The sequence below is a fragment of the Leucopleurus acutus genome (genome assembly GCF_964270905.1).
Source record: "Leucopleurus acutus genome assembly, chromosome: 7".
Classification (NCBI taxonomy): domain Eukaryota; kingdom Metazoa; phylum Chordata; class Mammalia; order Artiodactyla; family Delphinidae; genus Leucopleurus; species Leucopleurus acutus.
In genome coordinates this window covers 19,350,467-19,371,370 of record NC_139150.1, presented here as the reverse complement: position 1 = coordinate 19,371,370, position 20,904 = coordinate 19,350,467, and positions in this window count along the sequence as shown.

Sequence of the window (20,904 nt, the reverse complement as noted above, 5' to 3'; positions counted from 1 at the left end):
CCAGACCAGGATGTTAGGTGCTTCTGCTTCTCAGACCAGGTGACAGGATTTTCTGAGGCCTCCAGTATTTCTAGGAATGACCTTTTCCAGGATTTCCTCACCAGCATTTTCCTATTGACAAAATGTATTTTCATCCATTCTGAGTTGAACCCTACAATAACTCCTTGAGCTAGGCTGGAAGAGTTTGACTATCCCCCCACTTCACACATGTGAGACATGAACTTCAGAGAGAGGAAGTGACTCAAGGTGAGTGTGGCAGGGAAAGAACCCAAGTCAGGACGTGGCAGTCCTCAGACCTCTATCTCTACACTTCACTTTGATCCTAGGCTGCCAGCTCCCCGCAACCTGGGCTGTCTTAGACATTTGTGTCTTCGGTCAAAGAGAGGATCTGAGTGAGGCAGGGGAGGACTCTGTTCCACCCTTTCCTTATTCTTGGGATATTCCTCTGCCCTGATGTTAGCTGACTGCTGTTCTTTGAGATGCAAGTAAAATGAGGTTGATGGCTTGAATGTTATCTCCTAGGGAGTGGGGGCCCTGGGGCTCTCCTAGTTTCTCTCCCTGGGAGTATCAGTTAAAATGCAGCTGGCCGCAGGTACCAGAAAACTCAATATACAGTAACCTACAAATTAGGGATTTCTCTTGATTAACAAGGAGTTTGGAGATGGATGGCTCAATGTCAGGGTCAGAGATTCTATGATTCTCTAGTCCTAGCTGTCCAATAAGTAGCTTCTGCCACATGTGGCTATTTAAATTTAGGTAAATTAAAATTAATAAAAATTAAAAAGAATTCAGTTCCTCAGTCATACTAGCAACATTTCAAGTGGCTAGTTGCTCCTGCTTTGGGCCAGTACAGGTATAGAGCACTTCCATCAGTGCAGAAGGTTCTGTTGGAGAGCAGCAAGATGTCTCCTGCTGTCTAGGTGTGGAATAGATGGCAAAGAAAGAAGAAAGGTAGAACATGATGGTGCTACCATGCTTGTTCCTTTTTATTGAGAAGGAAAGGCTTTTGTAGAATTCCTACAAGACTTCTATCAGTGTCTTACTGATGATGTCACAGGGCCCCTCCTAGCTGCCAGGGAAGTTTCTGATAGCAAGAAGAAGAGAGAAGGATTTTGGGCAGGCAGTTCTGTGATGGGGAGAGGCTTATCTTTTCCTGGTCATGTCTGCTCTGAGATCCTCTTTCTGCCCAGTGTGTTCTAAGTCCTTGGGTTGTCTCTGTGTGTGTTGACCTGGTCTACCCCGCTTTCCCCAGCACCTCTTCTTCAATTTGCACAAAAAAACCCCCAGCAATACAAATGTCCACAGAAGTCACACTCTAGTAGAGGTTCCAGGGACTTGAAGGGGCCTTAGATCTTATTAATGCAAATCACTTAACACTAACGTTGGGAGTTCCCGATCTTACCAATCTGTCTGTGTCACACTGTCATGTTGCTCTGCCATCCGGTTTCTCCCCTCTGTGTTCCCATTATTAGGAGCCCCACCTCTTAGGCCACCTGATTCCCGTCCTTTTACTAAGTAGAGCAATTTAGGCTGACACTACAGACCACGTGGCCTGGGGGGGGGTGTCTCTTTGCACAATCAAAGATGCTGCAAAGCCATGGCAGTCTTCTTCATCCTCCCTCCCCCAGCCTCCTGCCTTTTCACTAGGGCAAGAGAAACAAGGAAAGGCCTTGGAATGTCCGTCTATTCCTTTCTCTGTCCCTATCAGCTCTGTCAGACTAGAGGCCACTGTATAGATGTACCTTCACTGATGAAAATGATTTCATCTGTCTTTGGAAGGCACCAACAACCACAGCTAGTTTTGATTTTAAATAACAATTTTTGTTCTATTGCATTCATATACAGCATTTTCACTATTGAATGTTGACAATACAATTAATCAGGCATTTTGGTTAAGAACCAGATTTTCGAAGAAATAGAATAAAATAAAGTATTCTTAATTCTGGAGGCAGAGTGGCCCATGAGTCAGATCAGAGTATGAGGGACAGTCCTGATGGCTGAGTGACCTCAGACAAATGTACTTAAACTCTGTGCAATGCGAGGGTTAAATGAATTAGAGACCCATGGACCATGGTCTTCAGGCCAAATTCTGCCACAGGTCTGTTTGTGTTACAACCCCTGAGCTACAAATAGTTTTTTCATTCTTAAATGGCTTTTAGGGACTTCCCTGGCTGTCCAGTGGTTAAGACTCTGAGCTTCCAGTTCAGTGGGCGCGGGTTCAATCCCTGGTTGGGGAACTAAGATCCCACATGCTGCACGGTGTGGCCAAAAAAAAAGAGGCTTTTAAAAAGTAAAGAAGGATATGCAACAGATATTGGATGTGACCCACTAAGTGTAACAAATATACAACTTGGCCCTTTACAGAAAAAGTTCACCCTACCCTGGATTAGATGGTCTCTGAGTGTTTTTCCAACTCTCAGGGTCTAGATGTCTGGGATCCTGGTAGACTAGATGATTCAGGATGTGTTAAGTCCAAGGCCTTGTGAGGCTCAACAGTGGTTTCCTTCATTTCTGGGGTCTCTCGATTCTGTATCAAAAGGAAAATGGGAGGGGGCATGACTAATCAGGGACTGAGGCTGGAAGTTACTGGAGGATGGCTTTACGGTAAACCTGCTGATGTGGTCCGTGGAGAGAGATTTCCCTCAGCAGGTGAGCAGCAGGCATGTACGTCAGATACTGGAAACTGTGGGGCAGAACGTTCTGGCCTTCTAGCCACAGCCAGGCGTGCCCATCCGGGGCAGGTGTCAGCAGCTCCGACTGCGGTCAGCTGGGCAGCTCTGGCACCAGGCTGTGTGTGTGGGGGGCAAGGTTGGAGGTGGAGGAGTTGGGGTAGGGAAACTGGGTCACATTTGCTCCCCCTGGAGGCACTGAGGTCTTGAATTCCCCCCTGGTAAGGACTTTGTATGGGGACTGCTACCCTTAGCCTCTTACTCTGAGGTCTGGGAAACCAGGCCTTTAGTGCAGGGCTTCGAAGAAGCCCAGTCTTCACTTCCATTCGTCTCCAGGGTGACCACGAGCAAGTCACTTCACTTCTCTCTGTTTTCTCAACAGTAAGATGGTGCTAATGAATCCTAATCTACAGACCTCCTTGGGTTGTTGAGAGGGCAAAAGCAGACATTTTATGGAAAATCAGTTACAAACAGAAAAGTACAATAAGGCCCCAAAGGTTCAAGGGGAGCTTTCTTTAAAAACTACCATTTGTTGAACAGTTACTGTGCCAGACACTTGGATAAGCTCTTTACATAGTTTATCCATTTAAACCTCAAAACAACCCTCTGAGACACGTATTATTATCCCTGTTTATGGACGAGGTGACTCTGGATCACGAGCATTTTAGGCTGCAGCACTGGGATCCAGTCCCAGGTCTGGGTGATGCAGTTTTTTTGCTCCTAACCACTTTTCAAGGTCTGGAAAGACCATCAACTTCTGGAATTGACACTTAAGTGGCTCTGTGCATTCCTCATTTCATTCGTGGGAATGGCTAGTATTGCTTTAGACTGGCCTATATTTTTGTCATCTCATAGAATTTTATTTTGGCTCCTGAAAATTCGCATGGGTGATTGTCCTTATTAAAGCTCTTAACTGGCGTATTTATACTGTTTAGTAACTTTAGAGAAAAGAAAAAAGACAATGTTCTCAGGAAACAAACACCCCAAAATCTCAACCCCAAGTAAAATAATCATAGCCATGAAAAACCAGTTAAGATGAAATTTTGATGTTTGTGCCATTAGAGGTTTCAGAATCCTTTGATTTTTATCTTACCTCTCCCACTGCTAATTCTCACCTTTTCTGCTTGCGTTCGAGATAATTATGGGATGGAAACATTTTAGAATTACAGATGTCCAGTCATATCTGAATAATTATTGTCCTTTTATGGAGTCATGCTACAGAGTTTTCTAACCACTTTTATTTCCAATATGTTAGTCGAATTTTACAGACACTTTCTGAGGTCTGGAAAGCATGAAGTCTGTTGTCTTTAAGAGGAAGCAGAGGCTCAGGGAGGTTAAGTGACTTACCTAGACTCACACAACTACTACACAGCAGAGGTAGAATTTCTAGGACTCACCACATCTACCCACCTCCTCTGGGGAGGGCAGCCTACTCTGATTTCAGGGTGTATCCAACCACTGCAAATATTGGCTGATCATGGTTTAATTACTTTTCATCATTAAATTCATCAAATTAATTTATTAAATTCATTACATTTATTTATTTATTATATTATTATACTATAATATTATATTGTAGTTTATTATACCAGTATAAATTATAGTATACTATAATATACTATGTGTATTATAATATATTATACCACATAATATATCATATATTATTATATTTATAATATCATTTATTATTTATTATGAAATCCATTATATTAAATTCATCACATTAATCATATTATATTATAATGTATTATTATACTTATATATATTATAGTATGCTATAATATACTATATATAATAGTATATTTTATACTATACATATTATATATTATATTTAAATAAATATTATTATTAAATCCATTACATTTATTAATTTCCTCATTACATTTGTTACATTAATTAATTAATTTCCTCATTAAATTCATTACATTAATTCACGACAGCCCTGCAAAATAGGTATTTATTATCATTGGAGTTTTACAAATGAGGAAACCAAGACTTAGAGAGGTGGGTATTTGTTCAAGTTTACTCAGCCAAATAGAAGCAGAGGCAGGGTTTGAACCCATCTCTGCCTGACTCCAGAACCATGCTCTTGCCAGCTGTCTTCTACGCCATCATTGGCATAGCCAGGGAAGGTTTAAAAGAGGCAGAAGGGAGGGTATAGAGTATCTTGGTTCCAAAACCCATTGGTATTTTATCTGGCCCACTGGAGAGCCAGGGTGCGCATCTTGTGAGTGACCTTAACGCAGGTTTGGTGATGGAGATGGAAGGTGTGTCCTGGCCTCGATCACCAGGAGATGGGTCTGCACGAAGGCAGCTAAGAGAGTGATCTAAAAGCAGCAGCAAGTCTTGTCAGTTTGGGCAGGTGAAGTGTGTGCCTATGTGGGTGTCTCTTCCCTTTCTCTTTTCTAGCTCAGGATTCAGGGGTTAATAACACTTATTAAGCCCCTCTTAGATACCTTGAGCTCACTGCAAGCTGCATGCGTATGATGTCCGTTTCAAAAAGGAGGAAATGGAGGCTGAGAGGCGTGCCATGACTCACCCGAGATCATACAGCTGGAAGGGGCAGAGCTGGGATTTACACCTAGGTCTCTCTGGAATTAAGACGCTCCGCCTGCTGCCTTTGTCTGTCTTTTCATTCAGTCCTGGACCCCTTCTTTTTCAAGTAGCAGTCCCTGCCATATTTCTAATCTCATTTTTCCCCAGGCCCAGCTGCTGGAGAAGTCCATGCTGGGCCCAGGCAGGAGAAAACGCAATGCCCAGAGACCCAGGTGCTGCTCCTGTGTACGTGCTCTGCTGGGTCAGTGAGCTCCTGACTTCTAGTCCTTGTTACCTTACTAGCAACTTGCATGACCTGGGCAGGCGGTCCCCATGAGGATTAATGGTAGTAATAGCTAACAGATGCCCAGCTCTGCACGCTCACATTCATTCTCCATCTGAACTGGGAAGGCTCAAACACTTCATGAGTGTCGCCCCCTTCCTGGGTTCCTGGGTCCTGCTCTAAGCTCGGCCAATAATATTTGTATGGCCGTGGCTCCCCGCCTTCCCTTTTTTGGACCACAGCTTTTCCATCTGCAAGTGAAAGAGATCCTTGGAAAGCTTCCAAGGGACAAATCTGAGGCCTGTGGGTTCTGTATAAAATTATCTCCTTTGTTTTTCAAATTTTGAACTATGTTAAACTACTTCATTTAATTTTATAGAAATACCCAAACAACAACAACTCTCTCAAACCTTTTTTTTTTCCCCTGTTTTTGCGGGGAGATCCTTTTTTCTTCTTGTAGTATGACCTTTGCCCATTATTCTCTAGTCCACCTCCAAGAAATGGGGAAGTGGAATTTAGCTTTGAGGCGACTACTTCTAATCCAGCACAGTCTTCACTGTCACGAGCTGAACCCCTAACAGCACATTGGGATGATGACACATGTTCCACCCAGGTGACCGTATCTGTTTCCGTCGCCAACCTCATCCCTCTCCCTCTCACTGAGGGCTCAATTCTTGGACAATTTTAAGAGCTCATTTGAGGGAAAAGCCCATTTTTTCCACCCCGACAATAGAGATTTCTTTTTGGATCAGCTTTAGAAACTGCAGCCCAGGGAAAAAGATGGCTCCCTTTTCTTTGCCAAATGCTTTTTCTTTTCCCTTTATGGTTATTTCATGAGCATCTTTTCACCCATCACTATCCCACCCTCACCTCTGTGCTAACTGGAAGTATGGGTCTAGGATGGCAAACAGGACATGAAACCTGGAACAGTGTCTTACCAGGCTGCAAGGAGAGCTGCAATGGTAGGGGTCTGGTTCCATTCCTTGCCACTCTGTCCCTTATGGCGGCACAGCATCTCCCGGCCAGGTTGGGGAGGTTTTCCTCATCACCTCTGAAGCATCATAAATCAGCTGCCCCTGCTCTATGCTTAGCTGAGCTCTGGAGGTTAGCAGAGAAGTCTGAAGGTCTACTTTTTGTCCTCAGGGGGTGTTTTGTTGAGGCAAGTAGATTTGATTGGAAAAAGTTCAGAGTTGATTAAGAATGGTCTGGGGCCCTACTGAAATTACTAACATGCCGCCTGCTCCGCCCACGAATTCTGGGGCTCCAGACTCTTCCGGGTTTGTGCTAACCACCTGGGGGTTTGCAGATCAAAAATAAATTTAGCTATTTGGTCTTTGGAGGCCACAAGATAGCCTGGTAAAATAACCACTTTCATAGTGTCCCTGCTTTGCTCAGGAATACACAGTGATTCCTCGTGATAGTTTTCTGCTTGTGTGTAACGATTACCCACAAACCTAGTGGGTCAAAAATTTGGGAGCCACTTAGGCATGTGGTTCTGGCTTCAAGAGGGTGTGTCCTCACATCTCAGCAGGGGAGACAGATTCATGAATGCATATGAATGTTATGGTTTATGTTACCAGCTTTGAGTGTGAACATAGTCACAAAAAATTATTAGGCAATATATTTTAAGAGCGAAAAGGCCTAAAGAATCTTGTAAGACGGGTGTACTCGATCTATCCTAAGAAACAAATACTTCCAATCGTGTAGAAACTCCTGGGTATCCCTTTCCTATTGCATGTTCCCCACCACCTCTTCACCCAAATGGTAACCAATTCCTTGAATGAAGTCTTTATCGGTCCCAATCATTTCTCTTATACTTTTATTGCACCAGCATGTATGCCTAAACAATGTGTAGCATTACTTTGCAGACTTTTAAATTACATTGAATTATGTCATAGTGCACGTGCTTTTCTGCAGTGTGCTTTCTTCACCCAACATGCTACATGTGAATACCCTTGTTCATCCAGTTTTTGCTGCTGTATAGTATTACACTGTGTGGCTATACTATAATTTATTTGTTCATTCTCTTGTTGATGGATACCTGGATTGGTTATAATTTCTTTCAGATTAATCGTAGGAGCTCTCCCTGCCCCGATTAACAGAATGTTCTCTATCACCCCCTTGAGATTCTATGATACCCCCCAAAATGGATAGGAATCTTAGGGATTTTCTTAGGCATAAGGGATGAGTTCTGCTCAAGAGCTGAATCAGTCCATGGCTGCCCTTGCTTCTGTGATAGTTACATGGCGTCACTGCTCAAAACTTGTTTCTCGTAGTCCTTGGCATCCTTATTCCCTGATATGGTAACATCTCCAGGAGAAGAGCTGAGCTGGTGAGTATGAACCAAAGAGCCCTGACCTGGAGTGTGAGCTTGGGCCACTGCTGGTCCCGTGCAAGGACCCAGTCATCACCAAGGCTGTCCCTGCAGCAGGGCAGTGGGGGCAAAGACTCCCACCAGCCCCGAGCGCACTGATCTAGGTAAACGATCGGTAACCATGGCTACAGCTGCGCTGTGAGGTTGGAATTCTCCTGCTGAGGCCTCTAGAAGCACAGCCTTTCATGTATTGGCATTAACAGGAGGCACGTCTTCATTTTTCGGCATGGGTCTCTTAGCCTCTGTGTTTTAGTTTCCTCTTCTGTCAAGAATGCATTACCCCATGTGATGCAGACAATCATAGTCATTGATTGCTTAGCTGGAAGCAACCACTTCTAGTAGGGGCCCCTACCCCTGACATACCCTCCTCCTTCCCGAAGGCAGTCGCTCTTTCCTGGGCTTCCCTGTTAAGAGGCTACTTAACTCTGGCATGGCCAGGACACTGCTCTTGGAACGAGAGGACCCGGCCTAGGCCCCACTCTATCCACATTCTTGCTGTGTGATCTTTCTCATATTCCTTAACCTCTCTGAACCTCAGGTTCCCCATGTGTAAACACAGGGAGAATCACCTCTCTGCAGAGAATTGCTATGAGGGCAAAATGAGACCATGGACTTGAAAGGGCTTGAGAGGCTGGAATGGGTGGGGTGAGGGTGGGGGTCTTTTCAGCTTTGGAGCAGCGCATTCTTTTGTTAAACAGTTCTGACTTTGCAAACATGTGAGTCGGGTCCTGCTTCCCCACAGCAGACTCTCGACAGCTTTTTGTGAATTCAAGACTCCCAGCATGTTCAAAACATCCGTCCACACCCCAGGTCTTTTCTTCTCCAGAAAAATCTTCCCTAGTTCCTTCACAAATTATATTATGGGTCACAGTTTCCATAAAACAAAAGAAGGTTGTAGAATATAAACTGCTTGCAAAAATATAAAATGCCATATAGTTCTAAGGTGATATCATTGTTAATGAGACCATTTATTATTATCACTATGGTGAGAATGACAACCTCCTCTGCTGAGGGCAGAGGTCACTGATGACTTCCATGCCCCTAAATCCAGGGACACCTTTCAGGCCTCATCTGACTTGATTTCTCACCTGGCCACATTTCTTAACACACACTCTTTCCTTGGCTGCCAAGGGGACAACAGTGTGTATTTCACTGACAACTTCTTCTCAGCATCTTGCTGTCTCTTCTTCTTCAGACCAGACCTTAAATGTTGAAATCCTCAGGGATAGGTCCCAGGCCCTCTATTCTTCTCCCTCCTCACACCATCCCTGGAAGTTCACCTATGCTCATCTACTCCAACAGCTTCAATGACCATTCATGGGCTGATGACTTCCAAGGTCATCCAGTCCATATTTCTCTCCTGACCGCCAGCTCTATAACTCCAACTGCCTGTTAAACATCTCAGTTTGGATGTCTCGTTGGCATGTCAATCTCATTGAGTCCTTCCCCCCAATCCCAAACTGTCTCGTGCTATACTGTGAAAGCTACCACCATCCACCCAGTTGCCCAAGCCAGCAGCCTAGGAATCCTTCATGACTTCTTTCTTGCTTTCTATCCAGCGTGTAAAGAATTACCAACTCCTGTCAACACCATCTGTTTCTCCTTTCCCACCACCACTACCTCTGTCTAGGAGTCAACAGCTCATTTATTGCAGTAGCCCCTTATCTAGTTTCTTGAGCTCCAGTGTTGCCCACTTCTAATTCAGTTTCTACACTGAAGCCAAAGAGATCTTTCTAAAGCCCAATCAGACCATGGGGATTTCGGGCTGGATGGTTCACTCCACTCCTGCTGGCCCTCCTGCCCTACGCCCTGCCACCAAAACCTGAACTCTGGGGACATTATGGAAGGAGAGTGAAGCATGGAGGCACTGAAGAACTGGCATGAAATCTGTGGGAAAACTCTGGGGAGGACATCCTGACTTGGCATGTGGAGGGAACATGAGCCAGAGGCAGACGGGGATGGGGAGCCTCACCAGGGGACAGATATGACTTCTGCTCTTTCCTCTCTCCCACTCATTGCCTCAGGGCACCAGTGCCTGCCTGGCACAACTCAGCTGTGACACAGAAAACTATGGGGGCACCTTGGGTTATCCCTGCAGCCAATACCAACAATAAGAAATGAGAAGTTCAAGTCCTAACCCCCAGAACCTCAGACTGTGACTGTATTTGGAGATAGAGTCTTTAAAAATATAATGAAGTTAAAATAGGGTCATTAGGGTGGGCCCTAATCCAATAGGACTGGTGGCCTTGTAAGAAGAGAATGGGACACAGACATGTACAGAGGAAAGACCATGTAAAGACAGGGAGAAGATGGCCATGTGCAAGCCAAGAAGAGAGCCTCAGAAGAAACCAATCCTCCTGACACCTGATTTTGGACTTCTAGCCTCTAGAAAGGTGAGAAAATAAATTTCTGCTGCTTCAGCTATTTAGTCTATGGCACTGCATTGTAGCTTCCCCAGCCAACTAATACAGACTGAAGGGAAAAGGGAAAGCTACCATTATTCACATGAGTTACGATCATCGACAAAGAAAGCCAACTGAATCAGCAAACCCTCTTTTAAAACTAATAAGAGGATTCAGCAAGATTGCCAAACACAAGACCAACTACTAAAAACCAATAGCATGTTTCCACACCAGCAAACACCAACCACAAAATACATCAGAGAAAATATGATGCCACTCACCATAGTTAAAAAACTATACCTAGGAGTTATTTTATCAAGGAATAAACAAGTCATCTATGGAAGAAAAATTTAAGTTCAATTAAAGGATGTAAAATGAAGTTTTAAATAAATGGAGAGATATTCTCCATTCATGATGGAATAATATAACATTGTACACATGTCCACTATCTTCAAATTAATTTGTACATCTGATACAATTGCAATCAGAATTCCAGATAGATATGTTGAGAAACTTAACAAACTTATTCTGAAATGGATAAAGTATAAAGTATAAAGGTCTTCAAATAGCTGAGGCAACTTTTAAAAAGAGGAGGGACATATCTTCTAGATATTAAAACACATTAAAAAGTCATGGTAATAGAAGAATTTTGTGGTTCTCATGGAAGGATAGGTTAATAAACCAATGGAAGAGGACAGAGAGCTCAGAGACAGACCACACATACATGGGAACTTGATATATGATAAGTATGGCACCATAGATCAATGGGAAAGGTCCCACTGACTTGCAGATGGCTTTGGAAAGCTGGCTGATTACATATATCAGAAGAGAACTGGATTCCTACTTTACCCAGAGCACAAAAGTGGCCTCCAGATAAATTAAAAACTCAAAGGTTAAGCAATAAAACTGATTGATTGAAGAAAATGTAGGGGAACATTTTTATAACCTAGGCATGAGGAAGTCTTCTCAAAGAAAACCCCCAAGACAAAGTATAATATCAAAAATTAATTTATTTTTAATCAAAATTATGGATTTCTAATCAATGGGATTAGATAACCATAACCCGGTGGGAGGGATAACCTGTAGACCAGTGGTTCTCAACTGGGGGTGATATGGCCCCCCATCCCAGGACATTGGCAATATCTGGAGACACTTTTGGTTGTCACAGCTGGCCTGGAGGCACTACTGGCATCTAGTGGGTAGAGGCCAGGGATGCTGTTAAACATGCTCCAGTGCGTAGGACAGCCCCTCAGGGAAGGATTATGAGGACAAAATATCAGTAGTGCTGGGGCCGAGAAACTCTCCTGTAGGCAGATATCACATGCAGATGCCACATCTAAAACCTGGAATATACAAGAAGTCCTATAAATCGTTAAGAAAAAGGAAACCCAATGGAAAATTGGACAAAGTGTACAAATAAGCAATCCACAACAATAGAAGCCAAGTTGGCTCATGAGTATATGAAGAGCTGCTCAAACTCATTAATAATGGAAGGTACGAGTTAACACAACAGTGAACATTTACACTCACTAGACTGGCAAAAATGAGAAAATTGGATAATGCCAAGCATTCACAGGGATCTGGGGAAGCAGAGACACATGCACACCACTGGTGGGGGTGTAGACTGACGTAGTGACTTCAGAGAGTTATCAGGCAGAATTCAGTCAAGATAGTGTATCCATACCGATGGACCCCCCAGTATCTGGTGAGCATCCAAGGCTTTCTACATAGGCCCCTGAGGAAACATATTCAAACATGCTCATCACAACATTGCTTTTGGTAGCAAGGTGATTGGGAGATCCTTAGGTACACTGGGGAAACAGAAGAATAAAATATGCTATAGGCACATGATAAAATACGATGCATCAGTCAGAATCCGCAGACTGGATATATGTACGGCATCGTGGATAGATTTTAAACAATTGTAAGAATTAAATGAAATAAAGTAGAACCATGTCTGGCACACAGCTTTGAATGATGTTTTTGCACGTGCCACTTAGATAAAATTAAAACAAGTGCACATACAGATTTTACCAGAAAACGCACATCTGTGTTTTAAATTTACCTAAATTCGTTCTCTGTCTAGCTTTGTTCAACTCAGTACTATGATATTGTGTGCCAGACGCTAGTCTTTTTGTTACCCTCCTCCTCAAGGCCCGGTAGGTAATTATTTTAAGGAATTTGATATATATCATTCGTGTTGGGAATAAAAAGGAATAAAACCAGGAGAGAAGTGTTGTATTAGTCTGCTTAGGCTGCCATAATAAAACACCACAGACAGGGTGGATTAAACAACAGAAGTTTATTTTCCCACAGGTCTGGAGGCTGGACGTTTAAGATCAAGGTGTTGGCAGGTTTGTTTCTCCTGAGGCCTCTTTCCTTGGCTTGCACATGGCTGCCTCTGGCTGTGTCCTCACATGTCCTTTTCTCTTTCTGCATGCCTCCCTGCTGTCTCTTCCTCTTCTTACAAGGACACCGGTGACACCGGTTCTGTGGGATTAGGGCCCCACTTTATGACCTTATTTAACATTAATTACCTTTTCCAAGGTCCCATTTCCAAATACAATAACATTGGAGGATAAGACTTAGACATACGAATTTGTGGTGGGGAGAGGACAGTTCAGATCATAACAGGCCTATTGGTCTTTTTTTTTTTAAAGTTATTTATTTATTTATTTGTTATTATTTTTTGGCCATGCCGAACAGCATGTGAGATCTTAGTTCCCCCACCAGGGATCGAACCCATGTACCCTGCAGTGGAAGCACAGAGTCTTAACCACTGGACTGCCAGGGAAGTCCCAGGCCTATTGGTCTTGAAGGGGATGTGAGGAGGACTCTGGGATGCTTGTTTCCTGGTCCAGTTGCTGATTACACAGGTATATTTAGTTGGTAAAAATTCATTGACTGACACTTATGATTTATATGCTTTTCTCTAGGTATGTTACCCTTCAAAATTTTTTTTAAAAAGGGTTAATTTTAGCAACTGCTTTTATTACCTTTACTGATATGTTTATATGGATTTTCTATTTTATTCTTTTTCTGTGGTATTGTATTAGTTTGCTAGCACTGCCGTAACAAAGTACCACTGTTTGGGTGTCTTAAACAACAGGAATTTATTTTCTCGCAGCTCTGGAGGCCAGAAGTCCAAGTTCAAGGTGTCAGTAGGGTTAGTTTCTCCTGAGGCCTCTCCATTTGGCTTATAGATGGCCATCTTCTCCCTGTGTCTTCACAGCCTCTTCCCTCTGTACCTGTGTCCAAATTTCCTCTTCTTATAAAGACACCAGTCCTGTTGGATTAAGGCCCACCCTAATGACCTCATTTTAACTGAATTATTTCTTTAAAGACCCTATCTCTAAATACCGTCACATTCTGAGATACTAGGAGTCAGGACTTGAACATATAAATTTAGGGGGACACAAGTCAGTCCATAACAAGTATAGTGCGTTAACGGATTGTCTGAAGGAATATTCTTGTAATACTTGAGTGTGATGTATTTTACACATTGCTTGCTGAATTCACATTGACAGCATTTTATATAAGATTTAAAAAATACTGTGGCCATATTTAAATTTGTCTTATATTTTATTTTATGGCAGCATCCCTATCAGGTTTAAGCATCAGGGTTATAATAGCTTTATAAAATGAGATAGGTAATTTTTGCTCTTCATTCTGTTCTATAAAACAACTGTTGTAACCTCATTTTATGTGTGCCTTGAAGGCTTGGGGAAACTGAACTGTAAAATTCCACTGCCTCGACAAAAAGTAAACCAAAGGGAAAAAAAGAAGAAGGGCACTTGTCAAGGTGGATGGTGAACACCATGAGCATATTTTCTTTATCCAAGGTTCAATTCTGCTTCCTCAAAACAGACAAAGGGATGAACAAACCAAGTCGGATCAAGTCACTCTCCTGCTCAGATTCTTCACTGGCTTTCCATTGCCCTCAGGAAGGAGCCTACTCTTTACCACAGCCTTCTAGGATCTTCGTGTTCTGGCTCTACCAGCCTGTCCCATCTTGCTTCCTAAACCTGGTTGGAATGCATTTGATTTGATCCTCACTCCTAGGATTTTGCTTAGAATGCTGCCCTTTCCCCCATATCCTTACCTGTGGAACTCCTCCTCCAGTTCCCATCTCAGAAGTCACCTCCTTCAGGAAGCCTCCCAGACCTCTCCCTTGCCAGCCCCCAGGCTCAATTAAATAACACTCTCTGTGCTCCTCCTGCCCTTCATGCTTCTCCCAACTTCAGCTCTTGCTACCCTGTCTCTCTTATTGCTGGGAGCCCTTCCATGGCCTGGACCTATAGTCATGGGCTCCAAGACAGACCCTGCTGGATGAGTGACAATCTGAGACCCCAGAGTCACATCATGAAACAGCTTTCCCCAGTTAAATAGGCAAAGAAGTGGGAGTCAGCTCTTTTAAGATAACGGCTCTCAAATTTAATCTAAAGTTAAACACTACTCAAGTTCTTGTTTTAGAGTGAAATGGAGTTGGGTGGGTGAGGGACACGCAGCTCCCTCTGTCTTTTCTTAAAACACAAAGCCTGCTGGAGGCAACTTCTAGTGCTGCTTCTGTGCCAGCTGAGTCAGGGTCCCTTGCTCTTAAGGGAAGGTCTCAATCCTCTGACTTTGTGTTACCTCCCATCTCTTCTTTTTGCCTTGAATGGACCTATTGAAAAATATCTGACTCTTCTTTGAGTCCCAGGGGCATTCACCCTCTGCACTGAGAACCTGACAGTACCCAGGGGATCTTGGAGAATAGCATCCCCTCCTGTGCTGTAGACGTAGGGAAACTGAGTCCAGACAGGGGAAGGGGCTTGTCCAATCCACCTCCAGTGGGGCAGAGGCAGGTCTGGACACAGGGTTCTTGCTACCAGATGGAGACTCTGGGCAGTGTGTTTTTTAGGCCCAGTGTGAGGCCAGGAGATCCCCCTGTCCCCCAACTGGGCTGCTGTCTTCCCTCTTTCATGTCCCCTCTGCCCTCTTACTATGGACTGAATGGTATACCAGCTCCCCTCAAATTCACATGTTGAAGCCCTAACCCCCAGTGTGACTGTATTTGGGGAAAGGACCTTTAGGGAAGTACTTAAGGTTAAATGAAGTCGTAAGGGTGGGGCCCTGATCCAATAGGCTTAGTGTCCCTATAAGAAGAAATACAGAGAACTAGCTCTCTTTCTCTACCACGTGGGGATACAGCTAGAAGGTGGCTGTCTGCAAGCCAAGGAGAGAGTCCTCAGCAGAACCCAGCCATGTTGGCATCCTGATCTCAGACTTCCAGCTCCTAGAACTGTGAGAAAAAAATTCTGTTGTTTAAGACTCCCAGTCTATGGTCTTTTGTTCTGCGCTAGGACACCTCCCAATCCTTCATGGATCTGCCCTTTTCCTTATCTCTGATGGCTTCATTTGTCTAACCCTTTAGCTCCTTTTCTTCCTAAGATCCTAAATGTTGGCATTCTTTGAGGCTTTGCCCTTTACTCACTCTCTTTCCCCTCCTTTTCTCCTGTTCCCTCTCTTTCTTCTTCTTTTCTCTCTTCTATTCTTTGGCTCTCATATCTGCAATTCTAGCCTCACCGTAGGTAACATCTCCGTTTATTATTTCTTTCCTCACTCCCACATAGCATCTCCTGCTACCTCCTGGACTTTTCTACTTGAATCTCCTGCTGTCGGGGATGGGAATCCTCTCCTCTCCTACTGACCAGAAAATTCATGCCCCCTCCTGACTTCCCTGTTTACATGTTTAGCACCTGCCCCCCAGAAAGAATCTCACAGCCTTGGAATGAATTTCCATGTCACGCTGGCCTTCCACTCCCTCCCTGTGGACCAGAGAAGAGTGGGTGTGGGTTGCAGCCTTAGGGAGTGGTTAGTAAACTCAGTTGAATAGTCAAAAAGCACAGCTCCTCTAGCCACAGAATTTAAATACCCGGCAGGAGTGGCCTCTGTGAGTCATGAAGGATGAAACCACACGGTACCCACCTCTTGTGTTTTTCTTGGAATCGGGTGTGTGGGTGTGAGCATCCTCTCACGAAGACCTTTGAAGATTTGCGTCTTAAAAGGGGGTTGACAGTTCACCTGTACAGGATGCTCTGCAGGTGACAAAGCGCTTTCACATACCTTGATTCATTCCTACCTTGTGACAACCCGTGAAGTTGGGATTGTCATTTGCAGGCAAGAGCTGAAGAGTCTGAGCCCCCGGGAGCGGCTTGCCTAAGGTCATCACGGTAGATGGCCCAACTGCCACTTGGAACCTGGTCTTCCTGCTCACAGATGGAGGAAAGAGCATGGGCACCTCTCACTGCCAAGGCCTCGACAGTTGTTACCTTGATATGTGAGGGAAGTTGAGGCTCACCTGAGTGGGTTTGCTCAGAGTCTCCAGCTGATGAGTGTTATCGTGAGGGTCTAAACCCACATGGCTCTGACTCCAAAGTCAGTGGATGTGTGAATTCATCAGGTTCATGGCCTTCTAAATCCAGGCCTTCCCACTGACCTAAAGGGACTTCCCGATGGCCACTGATGGCTTGTCTTCCTGTTGCAGTAGTTCCCAATCCGGAGAGAATCATTATCTCCATCATCACCCTCACCTTTGGTACCACTTACTGAGTGCTTCCTGTCTGCTAAGCCTGCCCCAGATGCATTATATAACTGATGCTCTGGGCTGAATTGTGCCCCCCCTGAAATTCATGTGTTAAAGTCCTAACCCCCGGTACCTCAGACTATGACTATATTTGAAAATAGGGTCTTTAAAGAGATAATTAATTTAAATGAGGTCATCAGGGTGGACTGTAATTCAGTATGACTGGTATTTTTGTAAAAAGAGGACATTATGACGTAGACATACACAGAGAGAAGACCACGTGAAGACACAGGAGAAGAACACCATCTGCAAGCCAAGGAGAGAGGCCTCAGAAGAAACCAACTTAGCAAATCTTGATCTTGGACTTGTGGCCTCCGGAACTGTAAGGAACCACATTTCTGTTGTTTAAGCCAACCAGTCTGTGGTACTTTGTTATGGCAGCCCTGGCAAACTAATACAACTGATCTTATGAAGTTCTCACAGGCATTATGGGAAATGGGGAGCCTGAAGGAGGCAGGAGTGAGAGGGGAATAGGCCTCATGTGGTTGCCTGAGAGACGGCAGACAACCCGCCTGGTGCCCACAAAGTGGCAGTTATCCTGGTACGTCTCCATGATGGGGACTGGCGGCCCTCAGCTCTGTGCATTCAGACACCCCTGGGTCAGCCCACTGAGAATGAAAACCACCCAGCTGCCCGTGGCTGGGCTCCGGCTCTGTGCTGGGCACATGCCCGGTGCTGTACGCACACCGTCTTGCTTCCTTTCCACGGCAGCCCCCTGGGGTGAGCGTGGAATCTCTTCACTTTACACATGGGGACGTGGAAGCTCGTGAAGAGGGTTCCCTGACTTGCCCAGGAGAACGCAGCTCATACGGACTAGAAGTAGAATGTGAGCCTAGTTTTGCCTGGCTTCAGAACTCGGAGTGACACCAGCCAACTCAGAAAGAATGATGCGCATATGGTGCCCCGCTGATGCCAAGGGGTCCATTCCAATGAGAGGACGGCCCCATGTGGTCTGGACTGCTCTGGGGGCTTGGAGGGGTGTTCTGTTCCCCACGGTCATGCTTTCAGAAGTTTCCTGGTAATGCTGGCATTGGAGCAAGGAGAGGGAGAAAGCGTGCCTGTGTTTTCTTCTCTTGAGCCAATAAGGCACAGTGGCTGCGGGAACACAGCCCCGGGCTAGCCTGCGTAGATTCACATCTCACCTCCATCACTTGTGTGCGGTGTGACCTAGGACGGTTGTGTAACCTCCTGGTGCCTCAGTCTCCTCTTCCAGGAAGCATAGAAGGTTTTGCTCACAGAGCCCCCTCCTGGGGCTGCTGGGAGGACTGGCAGGTCTGTGTGTCTAAAGCCTCCAGTGGCCCCTGTCCCCAGTAGGATGAGGAGGGGGCACATATCCATCGAGGGTGGTCTTGGTGTCTGTGCCAACCTGTCCCCCTTGTCCTTCCCTTTTCTCGATGCCGTACACGATTGACCCTGGTAGGTTTATTATCGTCCCCCAAACAGAACCCAGTCCACTGACTGCAGATCATCCTCCCTGGGGCTTTGGAAATCAAGCTCTTCACACACAACATTCTTCTCTTCCACACAGACGGCTCATCTCTTCCTTCTTGGGTGGATTTGGTAACTTGAATATTCTCTCCCTCTCTCTTGCTTCTAGGCCTTTGTACATGTGTCTCCCTTTGCTTGGAAACTTCTCCTCCTGCCTCTTTGATCAACTCCTACTCATCTTTCAGGTGTCAACTTAAATACCACCTCCCCTGAGAAGCCCACCCTGATTTGATCCTGGCTTCTGGGCTCCCACAGATCCTACCATAGAAATGGCCACAACATTGCAGTCGCTCCTTCCTTGTAGTGGTCTCTACCTGCACCTTCCCCTACCCATTGTACTGTGAGTTCACCAAGGGCAGGAGTGGCCTTCCTGTCCAATATTGGATCCACAGTGAGTGTCTGACACACAGTATGTGCGTCACACATTTTAATTGACTTAAAGGTGATATTGTATGTGAGGACAAAACTGATGAAAGTAACACTGCTGGCCCTGGTTATCCCTCGTTTGTTTTGCAAGGAGCACCCTTGGTTGGCATTGCTTGTTGGGGTGTGGAGAGGAGCAAGGTGGAAGCCTCCAGGGCCAGGCTTCTCTACTTGAGGGGCTGGGGAAGGGAAAAGAGTGTGACTCTCAAGTTCTAGGATTTGAGCACAGTGAGAATGAGTGGGAAAGGGCAGAGGTTTGAGCAGGTTCACAAAGGAGAAAACTCGGTAGAGAGGGAGAAATGTTGAAGGAGGAGTTTAAAGAAGTTTTGTGTGTGAGAGGAGCTGTCAGACTCCCTCCTCGACGTCCTCAAAGGGCCTTCAATAAAGTGTGGTCCCTAGAAGAGAACCAGCAGCCCCATCACCCAGGAATTGTCAGAAATGCAGATTCTCTGGCTCCGCCCTGGATCTGTTGAATCAGAAAACCTGTGGGTGGACACGGCAATCTGCGCTTTAACGAGCCCTCCAGGGGATTCTGACTCACATTAAAGTTTGGGAACCAACTGCAGTAAAACCATACACATCTTTCTGTTGCTCTGTAGAGCTGCTCTTGTGCTTCATCTGGGGAAGAGCCCCCTCCGTGTAGAGCTAGGCTTCGGGTGGAGCAGCAAAGCCAAGTGCTGGTCCCACTTACCTGCAAGCTCTTGGTGTGCATTTGCTCTCTTCTAACCTTGAGGTACTGCCAACAGCCTCTGTTTGAGACAGACTGAGGCTCAGAGAGGTAAGGAGCTTGATCTAGAGACATCACTGGACTGAACAAGTCAGGCTTTGGAGTTGAGACCTGATTTCTAGCATCACTTGTGCTTTTCTAAAGCATTTGTCACTCTGAGTCCAGGTATTTTGGTCTGTAAAATGGAAACATGGGTGCCTTGAGCCAGCAATGGGGTAACAGGTGTGGAAGGAAAGGGTAAGGAGCCTCATAGGGAAAATGCTGTGACAGTAGAAGTGCACGGTCCTGTTGCTTACTAGGGACATGGCTTCAGTAGTTTGACACTTGTAATTGGAAATTGCTGACTCCAAGAGGTACTGTCTAAGGCTGGGGGAAAGAGAGAGAGAGAGAGGGAGAGGGGGAGAGAGAGGACTTGTCACAAAGCCTTTTTGCTCATGAATGCATTTGGAGGAAATCTTTGTCTGTGTCTGATTTCTGTGCATCTATTCAGGACTGGAATGAAAGTCAACAGTGTGTGTCTTGGATGATATTGCTGCAGACCTATGGTTCGCAAACTTGGCTGACGGTTAGAATATCTGGGCAGTTTTATAAAATGTCAGTGTTCTGGCTGCACCCCAGACCAATGACTTTAGAGTCTCTGTGGGTGGGCCTGGGCTGCTGGTGAGGCATCCAAGAAGTGATTTCCAGTGGAGATGACAGAGCATTAAAGATGAAGCTCAAAAGATTGTTATAAGGAAAGTGGGGAGGGGAGATTCCATTTACTGATCACCTATTCTTCTGTGGTCACATCTCCCTCTGACTTCAGCTGGGAAATATTCTTGGCTTTCAGGGACCCATGTCATTAGACTGATAATACAGTTTAGACCCAGATAGTCCAGGATCATTTTCCCACCTCAAGGTCCTTACCTTAAACACATCTGCAAAGTCCCTTTTGCCATGTACGATGATATAGTCACAGGTTCTAGGGATCAAGGACATCTTTGAAGGGCCATTATTATGCATACCACAAGTGCTTAGCACAGTGAGGGCTCGGTAAGTTTAGCTATGTTAACCTCATTTAGTTCTAGCAATGACTTGGAGAAACAGACACTATTATTCTGTCTAGTTTTTATCACATCCTTGATGTGTGACCTTGGGCTGGTTACTTAGCATCTCTGAACCTCAGTCCCCTACTCTGTATAATGAGGGATAATAGTACCTATCGTATGGTGTTGGTTTTGATAATAAAGTGAATTATTTCTAAGCAAAGTGCTTAGAACATTGTCTGGTATACAGTAAACTTCCAATAGGCATTATCTAAAGTCATCATCATCATCATAACAACAACATCATCTTCATCTTACATGGCATGGAGAAACAGGTCATTCAAGGTTTCAAG